This window comes from Nicotiana tabacum, chromosome 6, assembly GCF_000715075.1.
Source record: "Nicotiana tabacum cultivar K326 chromosome 6, ASM71507v2, whole genome shotgun sequence".
In the NCBI taxonomy this organism is placed as follows: domain Eukaryota; kingdom Viridiplantae; phylum Streptophyta; class Magnoliopsida; order Solanales; family Solanaceae; genus Nicotiana; species Nicotiana tabacum.
The window spans coordinates 78,730,804-78,745,597 of NC_134085.1; positions in this window are offsets into that span (position 1 = coordinate 78,730,804).

Genomic DNA, 14,794 nt, shown 5'->3' on the forward strand with positions numbered 1-14,794 from the left:
ACAGCAAGAAATCATGTCCTCTGATTTTGTCGCGTACAGATAGTCTTTGCGTTTCCCATAACGAAGTGATGGGAATCGATTCTGACTCCTCGAGCTCCTTACGGCGACGTTATTCTAATGATGCAACTCTGGGTGTGAGCTTTGTGGCAACTAGGTCATCCACGGGTTCATGCATTTTTGACTTCATTCAACGCACTCCTGATTCCCGCTCTCCAAGGTGAAGGTACTGTCGTCGGTTCATTTTTCCAAGGATGCATTAACTACATCCATCAGTCAATCTTTCAAAGCCTCGACGACCGTGTTGTAACCCCCTATAAATGGGGGTGTTTTGGTGTTGTCTTTCCTATCCCAGTGCCTTTATTGGCTTGCTTGCCTATTCCCTCTTACCATCTTCTTCTGTCTTTGAACATTATGCTTAGGGCTCATGGCCTCAAAGCCATTTGGCGGGGCTTGCTTATACTATGTTGTGGCCTCCTGCCGGGACTTCCCTTTGTCGAGCATAATCGCGTTGTCCCGCTATTTCCGTGGTCGTCGATATCCTGGCCTTCGCTGCTGTTGTTGGCTTGAGGTGATGATGGACGGGGAGTCGGTTTCCCCGTCATGTAGATAGTCATTCGGATTATGCACCGCTGCTCACCATCATACTCCGGATCGATGTGGTGCTCTGCTCCGAGTTGGGGGTATGCATGGCTAGACGCTTCAAGAAGTGGATTCTAAGTAGTCGTGCGTGCGGGACCGAAGGTTGTTTAGTCCGTTGTCTCTCCGAGGTTCCCTTGGTCAAAGAGGATCCTCGACCTTCGGAGAGCTATAGCATTTTTTCATCCCTCTCTGCCACTCACCTTGCCCCTTGGGGATATTAGTGTGGAAGGTTGGGATGAAACTCCCGAGGATGTGCGTCCAAAATCACCTGTTGCAGACCTTCGAAGGTGGGCCGGTCTTTAGGCTTTGCGTGTGCATCCCTTTGTCTCTTCCTTTACGCGTAGAGATCCTTCGAAGGCTTTTTGATTGTATGTAGGGACCCATCGAGCTCTGTTTGTACACAAATTTTTATGAATATGAATACACTTTATTGACTTCTACTTTCCTTATTTCTGTATGCTCTCATGCCCTTCGAGGCTCTTTGAATGCCTTCATTCATTTGTTGACTGCTAATATCCGACTTGGGAACGAGCATTCTTTCCAATCCTTTACTGATCGACATGGCTCTCTTTCGAATCCATCGTCGTACCTCAGACCAATCTTGGATTGATCTGATAAGCCCAGGTTATCGGGGCCCTCCGAGTTGTATGGAGGTAATACACCGAATTCCTGAGCCTTCGGGGATGTTATCCTGAATGAAGGTCAGCTTCTTAAAATGTATAGGATGAACTTCTGTTGAGGAGTTGCCTGTACACGGGCACTACCTCAAACCTTCATGGAGCTTTTGTGATCGGAGCTTCTTGTGTTTATTCCTCTTTTTTAGAAAAGGAATCGTGAGACCAGGTACTGCCTCGCGTTGAGTAATGGCGTTGAAAGCTTCCCAAGGTCCGACTTCTTTTTGGCGGGGATCCTCGGGGTAGGGCGCTGTCTCGAGATTAGAGACAATATGGACAATTCCTTGAGTCTTGGCTTGTGGTGGAAGGATGCTTTCGGGAACGGGTATCACCCCTATCGATCTACATCGAAGCTGTAGGTTTCTCGGGGCTCACTCTGGGTAGGCGAGTCGTCACTGCTTCTCGCATATATGTGGGGCGGCTTTGGCTTCTTCGCAAGACCTCACTATTTTTAGATAGCTACTCTTTCGCTTTGGCATAGGGTTCTTCATTTCTTTAGGCGCAAAAAGTGTTGTTGCACGCCCTTGTTCTAATCTGTTAGTTTTACCATAGTCATGGCAACCACTTCGGGGCCGGCCCGGCAGGGAGTGGGGAGCGCTGCTCTTGGATCTCAGGAGCCGCGAGAGTTCACTCTGAAAATGGTGTCTTTGATAAGAGGGGAACATCTGGAGATGGTGAGAAAATATTGTGGATGGAGCGAGGGGATAGCGTTGCAGGTGCTTCCCCCCGATGAGAGTATTAGGGACTCTGCCGATGGATTCTTTAGCGTATATCTATATTCTTTTGCATTTGGTCCCCTTGATAGGGTTGTGCTTGATTTTTTCTTGAAGTATCGGGTTACTTTGGCGCAGATACATCCATTGTTTTGGCAGGTGGTGTTGATGATGAGGTTCGTTGCGGAGAAGGCTGGGCTTGAATTCACACTTAACCAACTCATCAAGCTACACAGGCCCTTTCATCACCAGGGTCTGCTAACCTTGAGGTGACATTCGTACACGCCTTTTGTAGTTGACGATGAAGATGACGGGGGTTGAGAGTGGGATGGTTGGTTTATTCGTGTCCGGACGGTCGATATTATCCCCGTGGAGCTTTTGCCTTTTCCCGAAGGGTGGAATTATGCACGTGAGTGGAGCGTCTGGCGCTTTTTCAGATTTTGCCTATAGCGAAAATAAGTTGAGTAATAACGTTGTCTCCCTTGTTGCAGCAACTTCATGGACACCGGGCGAAGTCCTTGACCTGCCCGGGTGGGTCCGGAGGCTCGTGACCCATTCATCCTACAATGAACGTCGGTGGTGAGCTGTGTTCCGTGCTAGATGGGGAACCAAATACCAAGGTATGTGTGCATGCTGCCTTTTCCTTGGCCTTCGTATATTAAAGGTAATGTTTTCCCCTTTCATTTGTATTGGATTTGCCTCTTGAAGATATCGGGCGGTTTGTTGGGATGAGGTAGTGCTCTCCTGAAGAGAGGAAGGAGTCGTCGGCCTCCGAGCCGAGGGACGATGGCAATAAGAGGGATCGGCCCCCGCGGTGTGATGGAGCTTTTAGTGGTGCTGATCGGGCCCGTGTTTCTGAAGAGAGGGCATCGTCCTAGTCTTCTGCTCCCGAAGTACCTGATTCCCGGTCGGCGGTTCCTTTGAGCGAATATGTTGTGCCCACCTAGGGCCGAAAAGGCAGGATCAACAGGAGTGTGTTCCGACTTCGAGGAAGTCCGTCAGCTTCAATTTGCGGTGAGTTTAGGCGTAGTTCCCCTGTATTCTATGTCCTCCTCCCTCTATTGAACTTTCCATGTGAAGTCCTGTGATAGGCTTATGTCTGATCTGCTTCGTCAAGGGGCTAGGATCCATAAGGTTCTGAATGAGGGCAAGTCCCTTAGGCTCCTTAGCGAGGAGAAGGAGGTTGAGTTGGAGTATTGGCGATATGAGGCGTACCGGAGCTCGAATTATGAGAGCTATTTGATAGAGCAGGTAACTTTCTGTAACTCGTGCTTTGCTCCCCTTGGACCTTAAGGTTAACCCCCTTTTTGTTATATTAGTTGCAAAAAAGGACGGAGGTCTTGGAGTACCTCAATAGCGACGTCGACCGCGTCAGAACTACCAGTGGTGGGCTAAGGGCTCAGGTGCAAGCTCAGGCTTTAGAGGAGGCAAGTGCCTCGCCCAAGGTCCCCGCCTTCGAAGCCCAACTCCGCTTGGCTCATGATAATGCCAAAGTTCAAGCGGATATGATCGGGAAACTTGAGTTTAATCTCTCGAAGATCAGGGCTGAAATAATTAATGCCCGGGCTGAAGCGGCGCTAAGCCGAAACAAGGATGATCAGGAGATGGTGATTCATATGAAAGACGTTGTGGACGCTCAAGCCGAGTTGAAGTGATCCCTCAACCGGAAGAAGAGGATCGAGGAATATGTTCATTGCAGATCCCGAAGAGAAGTACTCGAGGAGGTTGGTGCAAGGGGCTTCTTTCTCTCAGAGGAATTGGCTTGAGCAAGGGCGGACGAGCGCGACGCGTGGTCACTTCTTGATGATGAGGCGAAGAGCAAACCCGGCAAGCTATAGCCCTTTGGAGCGGAGCGTAGATTTCGCCGTTTTGTTGCTTTGTTTTATATATATGCAGAACATATATGTAGATGGAGAGTGCGCCTTTTTGCGTATGTAATATAAGAGGAAACTTGAAGCTTTATTGTTTCTGCATCTTTCTTCTGTTATTGCTTTTGACCATGCAGGCTGGTTTTAGTGTTTGGTAGGATCCTCGTAGATCAGGAACTGATCGGACAGGCCTGGGGGCTCTTGAGTGCGATCCTTGTCATGAGCGGGTGCTGGGGCCTACGTGCTTTGCCTGGCTGTTTTAGGCTTAGTCTCCAAGTCGGGCTTCGACTCGAGCCTTCCTGCCCTTAAATCATCTATGCCTGTACGGGCAAGTAGTAATTGTTCCCGTTTCTTGCCCTTGGGCATTTTCCGTTTAGACTAATTTGGTTCTAGTCTCCGAGTCGCGTTGCGATTCGAGCTTTAATTGACCTTCAAGTTCTTTTCTACCTGCATGGGTGGACGACAATAGCCTTTTGTGCTTTGGGTCGAATCGACCTTACTGGTAGGTGGCCCGGAGGCTCACTCGGCTGGCGATAGTGGCATTTATGTCGTGCCCTTAGGCATATTGTAGTTTAGCCATTTTGGGTCCAGTCTCTGAGTCGCGTTGTGATTCGAGCTTCAATTGACCCTCAAGTTCTTTCCTGCTTGCATGGGTGGACGGTGATGGCCTTTTGTGCTTCGGGTCGAAGTGTCCTTACAGGTGTGTGGCCCGGAGGCTCACTCGGCTGGTTGATAGTGGCATTTATGTCGTGCCCTTAGGCATGTTACAATTTAACTCTTTCGAGTCCAGTCTCCGAGTCGCGTTGCGATTTGAGATTTAATTGACCCTTAAGTTTTCAATTTTTTAGCTGGCGACAATGGCTCTTATGCTGTTTTGGCCATTGAGGCCTTTTAGTATGTGGCCCGGAGGCTTGCATAGTTAACTATTTTGGATCTGGTCTCTGAATCGGGTTACGATTCGAGCTCATTTTAATCCTCAAGTTGTCAAATTTTTGTTGGCGACAATGGCTCTTACGCTGTTTTTGCCCGTGTGCTTTTTATAGGCTTTGTTTTTTGCTCGTTAAGGTCTTTTAATAGATTTTTGCCTGACCCGTCATCGGTTCTGGAAGAACCTTGATTTCAAGTCATTGTTGGCGATGTTTCGAGCACCTCGGAAGGTTCATAGCTCATGAGTAGATCGAAGCCTTGTGATTTGGAGCTGACATGGTCAAAGCTCATTTTTTGCCTGTTGAGGGAAGCATGTTTTAGCCAGTTCTTTTCAAAGTATATTCGAAGTAGTGGCCTGCGATTTTTGTTTAGCGATGGTCGGGCGAGTCGCGTTAGTTTGGTTGTATCAGCTGTTTTGACCATAGTCATATGTGTTTGGCCGTAGCCATTTTTGATTCTAAGTGACAGTTTAGGCATCTACACCGAGGGTTTGCCCTTTCGGGATTCTTACAAATGCGACGTATAGCTTGAACTTCGGAATTTTCATGCCTGTTGAGGTCTTATAGTTTTTGTAGAATAGATCTGGTTACGCCAAGTCTGCCCGCTAGGGGTCTTATAGTTTCTGGTTTTCCAGCGCATGGCGATTGGCGATGATCGGCAGTCTCCGAGTCATTGAATTTGTTTAAGCGTGAAGACCACTTTTCGTGAGCTCGGAGTTGCCTTGTAGGGGCTTTATGATCTCGTAGTTCTGACCCTGGGGCCGTGCGAGTGTTTAATTGTTGACGCTAAGTCTCCGAGTATCTCGGGACGTGTTTGGCCCCTGTCGGGGATATACTTGAGATTTCCTTGCTTGGAGAATAAGATGTTGAAAAGATATCCTTCTATTGCTTGGTGTAGACATACATTGTTACATCGTTGTGGGCCCGGCCTGCACGGGCGTGGCTTCTCGAACCATTCGATCAGGTACATAGTTCCCAATTGGGGTTTAGCCTGTCGTTTCCTGGTCTTCCCGAGGGGACTGTGCCCTTAGAAGCAGATCATCGCTCGTCGTTGGACGGTAGAAGAAGGCCTGCAATCTCATCGGATCCTCCTCTAGGGTACGTTGCTCCCCTAATAATCTTGCTGACAAGGCCCTCTTTGGGGCATAAGCCCGACTGAGGTTTAGGGGTCTTCGGGTAGAGTTAGAACCTCCGAAAATCCTGGCCAGTTGTCTGCATACAAGTTAGTGAAAAAGTAACAAGGGAATAAAGCAGTTCTTCCTCACCACGGGACGCATAGGTGACGTTTTGAGATTTGGTAGTTCCTACCCTTCCGAGGTGTGAGCCCTGATACAACCATCCACTGTGCCTTATTAGGTTTGGCCGAGGATGTGGTTTGCTTACCCTTTGATACTTCCAAGGGTGGGGGCATTGGTGTTGGCGATGCGTCATATGGCGAAGAACTTCCTCTCGTTATGTATTGCTTTCTGTCGACCTATTTTAGTTCTGCACTTTGTGAGGGGTTCCATGATTTTGACAACACGGGGCCGACGTTGTCTTCGGGTGGTGTGGTGGCGGTCGTCTGAATAAGACGTCCGTGCTTTGCGCCTCCTCCTACAGAGCTCGATGTCCTGGCCCGAGCTCATATGGGTCGTATTAAGAGGATGGTCTTTGTGGCGATTCGCCATTAGGAATTCGCCAGGGATCCGGGATACGGGAGTGATTTGGTTCGTTAGCCCGGACCACCCTATTGACTTTGGTTTGACATCGTTGTTGTACATGATTGAACCACCTGAATTCACGAACGCATATTTTATTCGTAATAGATCAAATGAGGGAGAGGGTTACCAATGCATCAGTGTGATGCCGAGGCGAGGCATTGATGCTTTTTTCCCTGGATGTAAGGGTGTCCTCCGGAGTACTTCCCTGGACCCGTCTGTTCCTGATGACGAACATTTCACTTTCAATTTTATGAGTCCGCGGAGGGTGTTGCCACTCATCCACTATCGTGGTTATAAGACGCGGGTTGTTCACTTCATCCTTCCCAGTTACCTTCCTTCCTTGGGGCTGGACTCGAACCCGACCGCTCGATGGCACTCGGCGGCGATTTTCATTGAGTAGCATAGCTGTCGTCTTTCCAAGATGGAGGTCATTTTTTACCCCGTGGCCGCGCACGCCCTGCGGTTCCTGTGTCGGGTTGTAGTTCTTTTGAAAGGGTCTTGGTCGAACAGACCTGAGTCACTCAGCGTCCCTAGTTTCGCTTATGGTGATCATGATGTTTGGTATAGCAATGTTGAAATCGTACTCTACTGGGTGGGGCTCCTCTATTGGCTGCGCCTCGTCAGATCCGGTTCCATTGAAGGTTCCTCGAGGATGTGGCCCTCGAAATATTTCCCTACCGTTGCGAGATAGGTTGCATCTTGCAGGGTTCCTCCCGTTCGCTGCACAAGGATGGTACCTCCATCTGTTTGGCATCAGTTGCTTTGTTGGGAGCCTGCTTGGGTATAACGGGACCCTAGAGGTTCCTGGACAGTTGTTCGTGGCCCTGATTCGTGGCCGGTGCTGGGTACGAGCATACGGCCAGGTCTCGGCTGGGTATCTGACTAAGCGTCATTTGAGAAGACCTGGAGTTGTCGGGCATGCCTCGTTTAACTTCGGGCGAAAACCTGTGTTGCCAAGTCATCCGAAACCGGGGACGATCTCACTCGTCCTATCGGTGAATAAGGCGTGACTTCCTGCGATGTTTCATTCTCTCTGTGTTCGGTCTCCAATGTGTCGGGCTCTTCCGTTACTGCTTCGATGACATCGGCCTATGCTTCTGCGGAGGAATCTGCTGGGTTAAGCAAGTATGTGAGGTCGGGTGCTAGGTTGCGGCGCCACATCACGGTTTCTTTCGAGAGTGTTTCTCTGAACTTTTTCAACGAGACGAGCTCTAACTTATCATCCTGAAGGTTGTTGCCTTTCTGCACGCATGTGTAAGCGGTGGTGCGCTCGTTGGGGTCCGAGGTCCTATCGCGCCTAGGGAGTTCCGGCATTCCGAATTTCCGTGAAGCTAGTTCTGGGACCGCTTCCCCGAGGGAGAACTGTTGCATGAACCTCCACGAACATGACCCGGTCATTTTGGAGAGGTCGTCGAGCATCTTCACTATGGCGGGGTTAGCCACTGACCCGTTATTGCTTTATCTTTCGGGTATTTGCTCGGCGGGGGGAGCTATCTCTGGTGTCGTTGCGCCGGGAGCCTTCGGATGGCTCTATAGCTGGGCGAGAGCCAACTGCTGTGCTTGCAACATTTCAAAAATAACATGAAGACTAACTTCCTGTTCTCCCCGGGCCGGTGTTTTTTTAGCTTCCTGTCGGTCGCTGTGTCGTATGCTCCTGTTGGTGTGAGTAGTTTCGTCGGCATGTTGTGCGTCCAGTGAGTCTTAGTACACTAGAATCGGTCTGGGAGCGTTATCTGGATTCTGTAGTGGTGCTCCAGCAACCGGGACAGCCACGCCATTTTCCCCGTGATTCTCGAGGTTGTCGTTCTCGATTCCGTTTACCGAGCCAGACATTTTGAACTGAAATCAAAGGATCTTGGACAAGAAAAAGTGTGAAAAGATAATATGCGTTTGTGTAATGAAAGTAGCAAGAAAATAATCACTATTATTTTTAGCCCCACGGTGCGCCATACTGTTTACTATGAAAATGGTAACAACAATTAAATTTGTAAATGAGATTCTAAAAATACGTGACCTATTCCCAAGCTAGTTGTTAGAGCAGTTGATGCTAATAATATGGAGTTTGAAGATTAAATGCAAGCTAAAACGAGATAATAATCAAACTAATGGGACTGCTGCCCAGATACAGGTCTGGTCGATGAAGGACCTCGGGGTCGATGTCAGGATCGAGCTCGAGCTATTGGGGATAGTGTGGGATGGGATAACAATTGAAGGTGTAATTAGACAAGGCTCTTTATGGCTAATACTAAGTTATACGATGAAGAACAAGTAAGAACGCGATTAATATCAAGGCGGCTTCGGACCAGTGAGAATGAACAAGCTTAGAAAGAAAAGAGAGAGAGAGAGAGAGAGAGAGAGAGAGAGAGAGAGAGAGAGAGAGAGAGAGAGAGAGAGAGAGAGAGAGAGAGAGAGAGAGAGAGAGAGAGAGAGAGAGAGATTATTGCACTTGTAGAGAAATGGAGCAACATTCGTCCCTTACAAGGTAATGTGAGTCCCCTTTATATAGGAGGAGAACTCGGCTACAAATACATGGGAATTAATTACAAAGTATGGAGATGGGATGGCTTGACGCGATGCCTCAACATAGGCTTTGTATAGGTCGGCCCTTTCAGGCCAAGCCGCGTGCCTTGGGAGCTTCCCCCTTTGTCTTGGCTTCGATCTCCGTTTTCTCTATGTCGGGCCTCGACGAGCCCCGAGGTCGGGAACTCGGTCATGGCCTCCCATCCTCGGGGTCTCGAGGCATTTTTCCGAAGTGACTTGACAGCAGGAAATCAAGTCCTCTGATTTTGCCGCGTACAATAATGTAACGGTATACTCTTACAATTAGATCCTTTTAGAATTTTTTGAAATTTTTATTGACAAATGATATTATTTCAGTTTAATAATTGAATTATTTTTTTAACTCTTTGCGTACAATTGTATACCCTGTTGGTATAGCTATATACTATACTGGTATCATATGTTAGTTGATTTTTTTTTTTGTATTAGCTACATTTACTTGGTACACAATTTGATTTTTCTTTAGTAATAGTATGAAAAAAGAATAATAAAAAATAATAAAAACGATGAATGAAATTAGATTACGAAGAGAAAACGAATACAAAAAAATTAAATGAAATTAGAAAAGGAAAAAATAAGAAGAAAACGAGAAAAAGAAAAGGAGAAAAGAAAAGAAGCATTGAAATAAAAAAGAATTGGAGAATAAAGAAAAAATTCCCCACAAAATTACTATAGGTAGGAAATGAAATTAGTTTATGGATAGAAAAATAAGTGGATAAATAAGAGTAAATAATTTTGTTTTTGTGGGTAACTGTGTCATTCTCCCATGTTCTGATGCCTTAATCCACATGAAAGTGAGTCTGCAATTGGAATTTTGACCTTTCGCATATTTCTTCATTTTTATATACCAAATCCAACCTAATTACCTCAACCAATAATATCCTATATGCCCACTAGCTGCTTTAAATAATTATTCAACTCATATTTTATATGAGTAATTTAAAAAATAAAAATATTAAGAAATAATCCAACAAAAATCAGTTTTATAAGCAATTTATGACAATTAATTAAGGCAACCAAAACATGAAGATGCATACATTCTTCCCATTTAGGATCATTCGTCCTCCAATGTCGTATCGCGAGTATTCTTGAGTCCATGAGTGATCCTTGGCCATTTTCTTACTTCCTTCGGGATTCAAAACTTTAACTAACTATCCATATTCTTAAACTTTTGTCTTGTTTTCTTTGTAACTAGAGTTATTCAACCATTTACAACCAGTCTAAACAATACAATAACATCTTGCATTTTCGACTACTCCATCCAATAATATACAATATCACGAGACATCAACATGGACGTCAAAGTTTGTAAATGGACGTGGCCTTTCTGGTAACTCAATAATATATTTATCTTGTAAATGGACGTGGCCTTTCTAATAGTAACTTTAGATCCATTCGTCAAGGTAAAGCCAAGACAACTTTAAAAAATCATTGATATTTTGCTCTTATTTTCACATGAAAGCAGCATCATGTTTTCAATATTTAGGAAATCTAGACATCGTAAAGTTACCTGATCTCAAACTTTGTAAACATAAGATATGACTTCTTCTCTTTTTCTTTTGTTAATACTAATGTCCATCGCTTATATTTTCCAAGGACTAGGCCCATAACCTACTAAATCACAATATATATTTATTATCAAACAATGGCAGACCAAGATTTTGTACAGACGGGTTCAGTGTGAGATCGCGATAGTCAATTGTATAAGTGCACCAATAAACACTATTTGCGCAATGCTCCTTTTTTTTCTTTCCATGACATGACTTCAAAATGAAGTCATATATTATTATTTTTTAAAAATTTGGGAAATTGTTATTATTATTATTATTATTTTAAAAAAAGTCTATTTATTTTAAATGTTTGAAATTTATCTATATAAATTATCATAGAAAATTTAGCAATTTTAACCAAAAGGTGTTTAACCAACTTAAAAATCGTATTATAACTCTAAGAAATATAACATACAAAGTTACAAACAAAACACGGCAAACAAGTTTTTTTAAAACTAAACTAATTAATCCAAAATGATTAAAGAAAAAGATATTGTACACCAAAATAAAATTTTGAGTATAACACAAATTAATAATTTTAATATAATCTAAATTAAATTAAAAGATTACAAGTAATTTCAGTAAAAGCACTCTCATTCTTTTAGCAATACTTATAAAAAAAGAGAACTAAAAATTCACTTTGTGGAAAGCTTTAAATTTTTTTGAACTAAAATGAAGTTTAATAAGAATAGCAAGGAATTATAAGAAGTAGTAGAAAAATAAGGACAAGAAAAGGAACAATAAAGCAACAATAAGCAAAATAATATACTCCTACTATTATAGTAGAAGCGATGAAGTGGACAATAAATTCAAATGTGTGTTCAAAATATACATTTAGGAGCAAAGCTAAAAAGATATGATGCTTCAATTCAGCATTTTAGTGGTGGTTCGAACCGGCAAACCTAGACTTACTTTGAACCCACATGACCATTGCTCTACAACTTCTATTTGTTTCAAGTAGGTTCAAGTCTTAGTATTTATCCGTTTTATGTGTTTTTTTGCTGAAATTCACAAGTAAAAATAATGAATTTTTCTGATGAAACGAGTTCAATTGAACCTCCTTCATACAAGGTGGGTCCGCCCCTGTCATCAAATAAACGTGTATCTAGACTTCAAAGAACATCAAAATAACTCGGGGCTTTGCATTCTCCCTCATTTAAATAAATGTTTTTCCATGAACGAGTTAAAAAATGTATCGACATCTTAAATAGTTGCTCGTACTTATTCCGTCCGTTTCACCCCGACTCCCAAGTAACTCCTTTGTCGTATGGTTGCACCACAACACTTTCATTGAAATAACCTGCTTCTACCTTAATTGTCATACTTGCCTGTTCAATAATAATTCTTTTCATAGGGTAAATCCTGAAAGACTTTTTCACCTTCAATGAACTCTAAATTACGATCTTATTTACTTGCATATGACTTTTCTTGCTTTGCTCCACATGATGTTATTCTCGCATCCATTAACCACTTTTTGCAAGGCGTGATGTACCAAATCTAGACCCAGTAGGTGTGACTCTCCAGGTTTAAACCAACCAGTGATCGAACGACACAGATATTCATTTAAAGCCTCAAATAATAATATTTACTAATCAATTTAATAACATGATCTCTAACACAGTTAATTAAATTCACTAGTCATAGAATTAAATTAAGCATAAGTCTATGGAAACACAAAAGCTCACCAAGGCACAAAGAAGCATATAATTCCCCCTCCTGAGCATGGAAACCCTGTCACATGCATATTCGTTCGTCACCTCGCATATGCATCACCCCCGCATGTAGCAAATAATATTAACTAGTAGGAAAAATTTCTTCAAAAAAGCCAGGAAAGACACTTACCTCATTCCGAAATAATTTTCACAATCCAATACAGTTTTTCATAGAAATACTCCTCAAAATGATCAAAGCCTAATCAAATATCATCTAACCAAGTCAAACAATGTTAAAGAAAATATCCCCAATCAATAAAGGTTCAATTTTCGCCAAAATCCTAAAGTCAACATAAGGTCAACCTGGGCCCATGTGATCTAAATTCGAAATCAAACCAACCCCTGATGATTCATAACTCCACAAGTCCAAATTTAAATTTATTTTGAAATCCGACCTCAATTTGATGTCTAAATCTCAATTTAACAAATTCTTAAATTCTATCCAAATTTTCCAAATATTTCTACTTGTAACTACTAGATTTAAGGATAAAAATCCATAGGTGTTCATGGAAATAAATCAAAATCAGATGAAAAGAACTAACCTATGAAGTTAAAATAGTGAAGAATGATCAAATTTCGTTTTCAGCTTCTTAAATACCTAGGCGTCAGCTGCTCTTCGCGTTTCTAGAGCACCTGCCGCGTTCGCGTAGGATACATGCCAACAAGCCTTCGTGTTCGCGAGTTCAGCACCGCGTTCGGGAAGGCATCACACCCACCAAGCCTCCGTGTTTTTGATCAACAGGGTGCGATCGCGATGAAGACCTCATCTTCCCTCCCCAATGCTCTCGTACCTACGCGTTCGCGAAACCAATCCACTTAAGCTTTCGCGTTCGCGAGTTGCTCCTCGTGTTCGCTTAAAGTAACCTGCCCCTGTCCAAACTTTCCCCTTCATGATCATGGTAGAGACTTCGCAATCATGAAGCATTGAGGAACACGAGAAAACCAGCTAATTTTACAAGGCTAAAAATGACTTGAAATCAATTCGAGACCCACCCGAGCCCCTCAGACTATAATCCGAACATCCACACGAGTGTAATAACATCATACAAAATTGCTCGATATCTCAAATTTCAAAATAATATCAAATATCAAGAATCACTTATCAAAACTCAAGAATTTCAACTGAAAAATTCATTTTTCAACTTTTCACAAAATGCACTGAAATGGCCCTCGGGTCACTCGAGACCCCAATCAAACATATGTACAAGTCCAAAATCATCGTACGAATTTATCGGAATTGTTAAAATATCGGTCCGAGGTCGTTTACAAAAAATGTTGACCGTTATCAACTCTAGTCATTTTTAAAGTCAAAATCACATTTTCTTTAAACATTAAAATTTAAATTTTTTGAAAATCGCCACAGACCACACATGCAAGTAATAAATCTTCAAAGAGAGCTAAAAGTGACATAACACATAAATAAAAGATAGTACTCATAACGACCGGTAAAATCGTTATAAAAACACTCACTGTGATAATATTCTATATTCACAAGGCTTAATTCTAACACATCTTAGTTTATTATGCATGAAGGATCTCAATTATCAGTTATTAAGGTGGTTACCTTCATTGAAGAACCTATATGTTCATTTTTATGCACTCTATATTTATATCAAACAAATGAACATAAAATTTATTCAATCATAATTAGAAGATATGAATTTTAATTTTAATTTTAATAATTAAAGTTGAATTACTTAAGTTGTGTAACGACCCGGCGGTTGTTTTGAGTATTATAGAATCGTTCACCCATTTGTTACTTATTCTATGCTCATTTGTTGTTATCTGACTTGCTGGAGTAGTTGGTTTGGATCTGGGATATTTCGAAATGAATTGAGACAATTAGTCCACAATCAAAAGCCTAAGTTGAAAGAGTTGATCGGATATTGACTTATGTATAAATGAATCTGGAATAGAGTTTTGATTCCGATAGCTCCGTATGGTAATATTAGACTTAAGAGAGTGCCCGGATATTGATTTGGAGTTCCGTAGATGATTTAAGCTTGAATTGGCGAAAGTTGAAAAAATAAAAGTTTGGAGAGCAGAGAAGTTTGACCGAGAGTTGACTTTGTGGTTATCGGGCTCGAATTTTAGTTCTGGAAGTTGGAATAAGTCCGTTGCATCATTTATGACTTGTGTGCAAAATTTGAGGTCAATCGAATTTGTTTTGATAGGTTTCGGCATCAATTGTAGAAGTTGAAAATTCATTAGTTCATTAGACTTGAATTGGGGTGCGATTCGTATTTTTGATGTTGTTTGACATGATTTGAGGCCTCAACTAAGTTTGCATTGTGTTTTAGGACTAGTTGGTATGTTTGGTAGAGGTCTCAGGGGCCTCGGATGGATTTCGGTTGGTTAACGGTTTGAAATTGGACTTAGAAGATCTGCTGAAGTTGTTGATGCCTGTTCTTCTGGTGTTCTTAATTGCGATCGCGATGAAGCAATTGCATTTG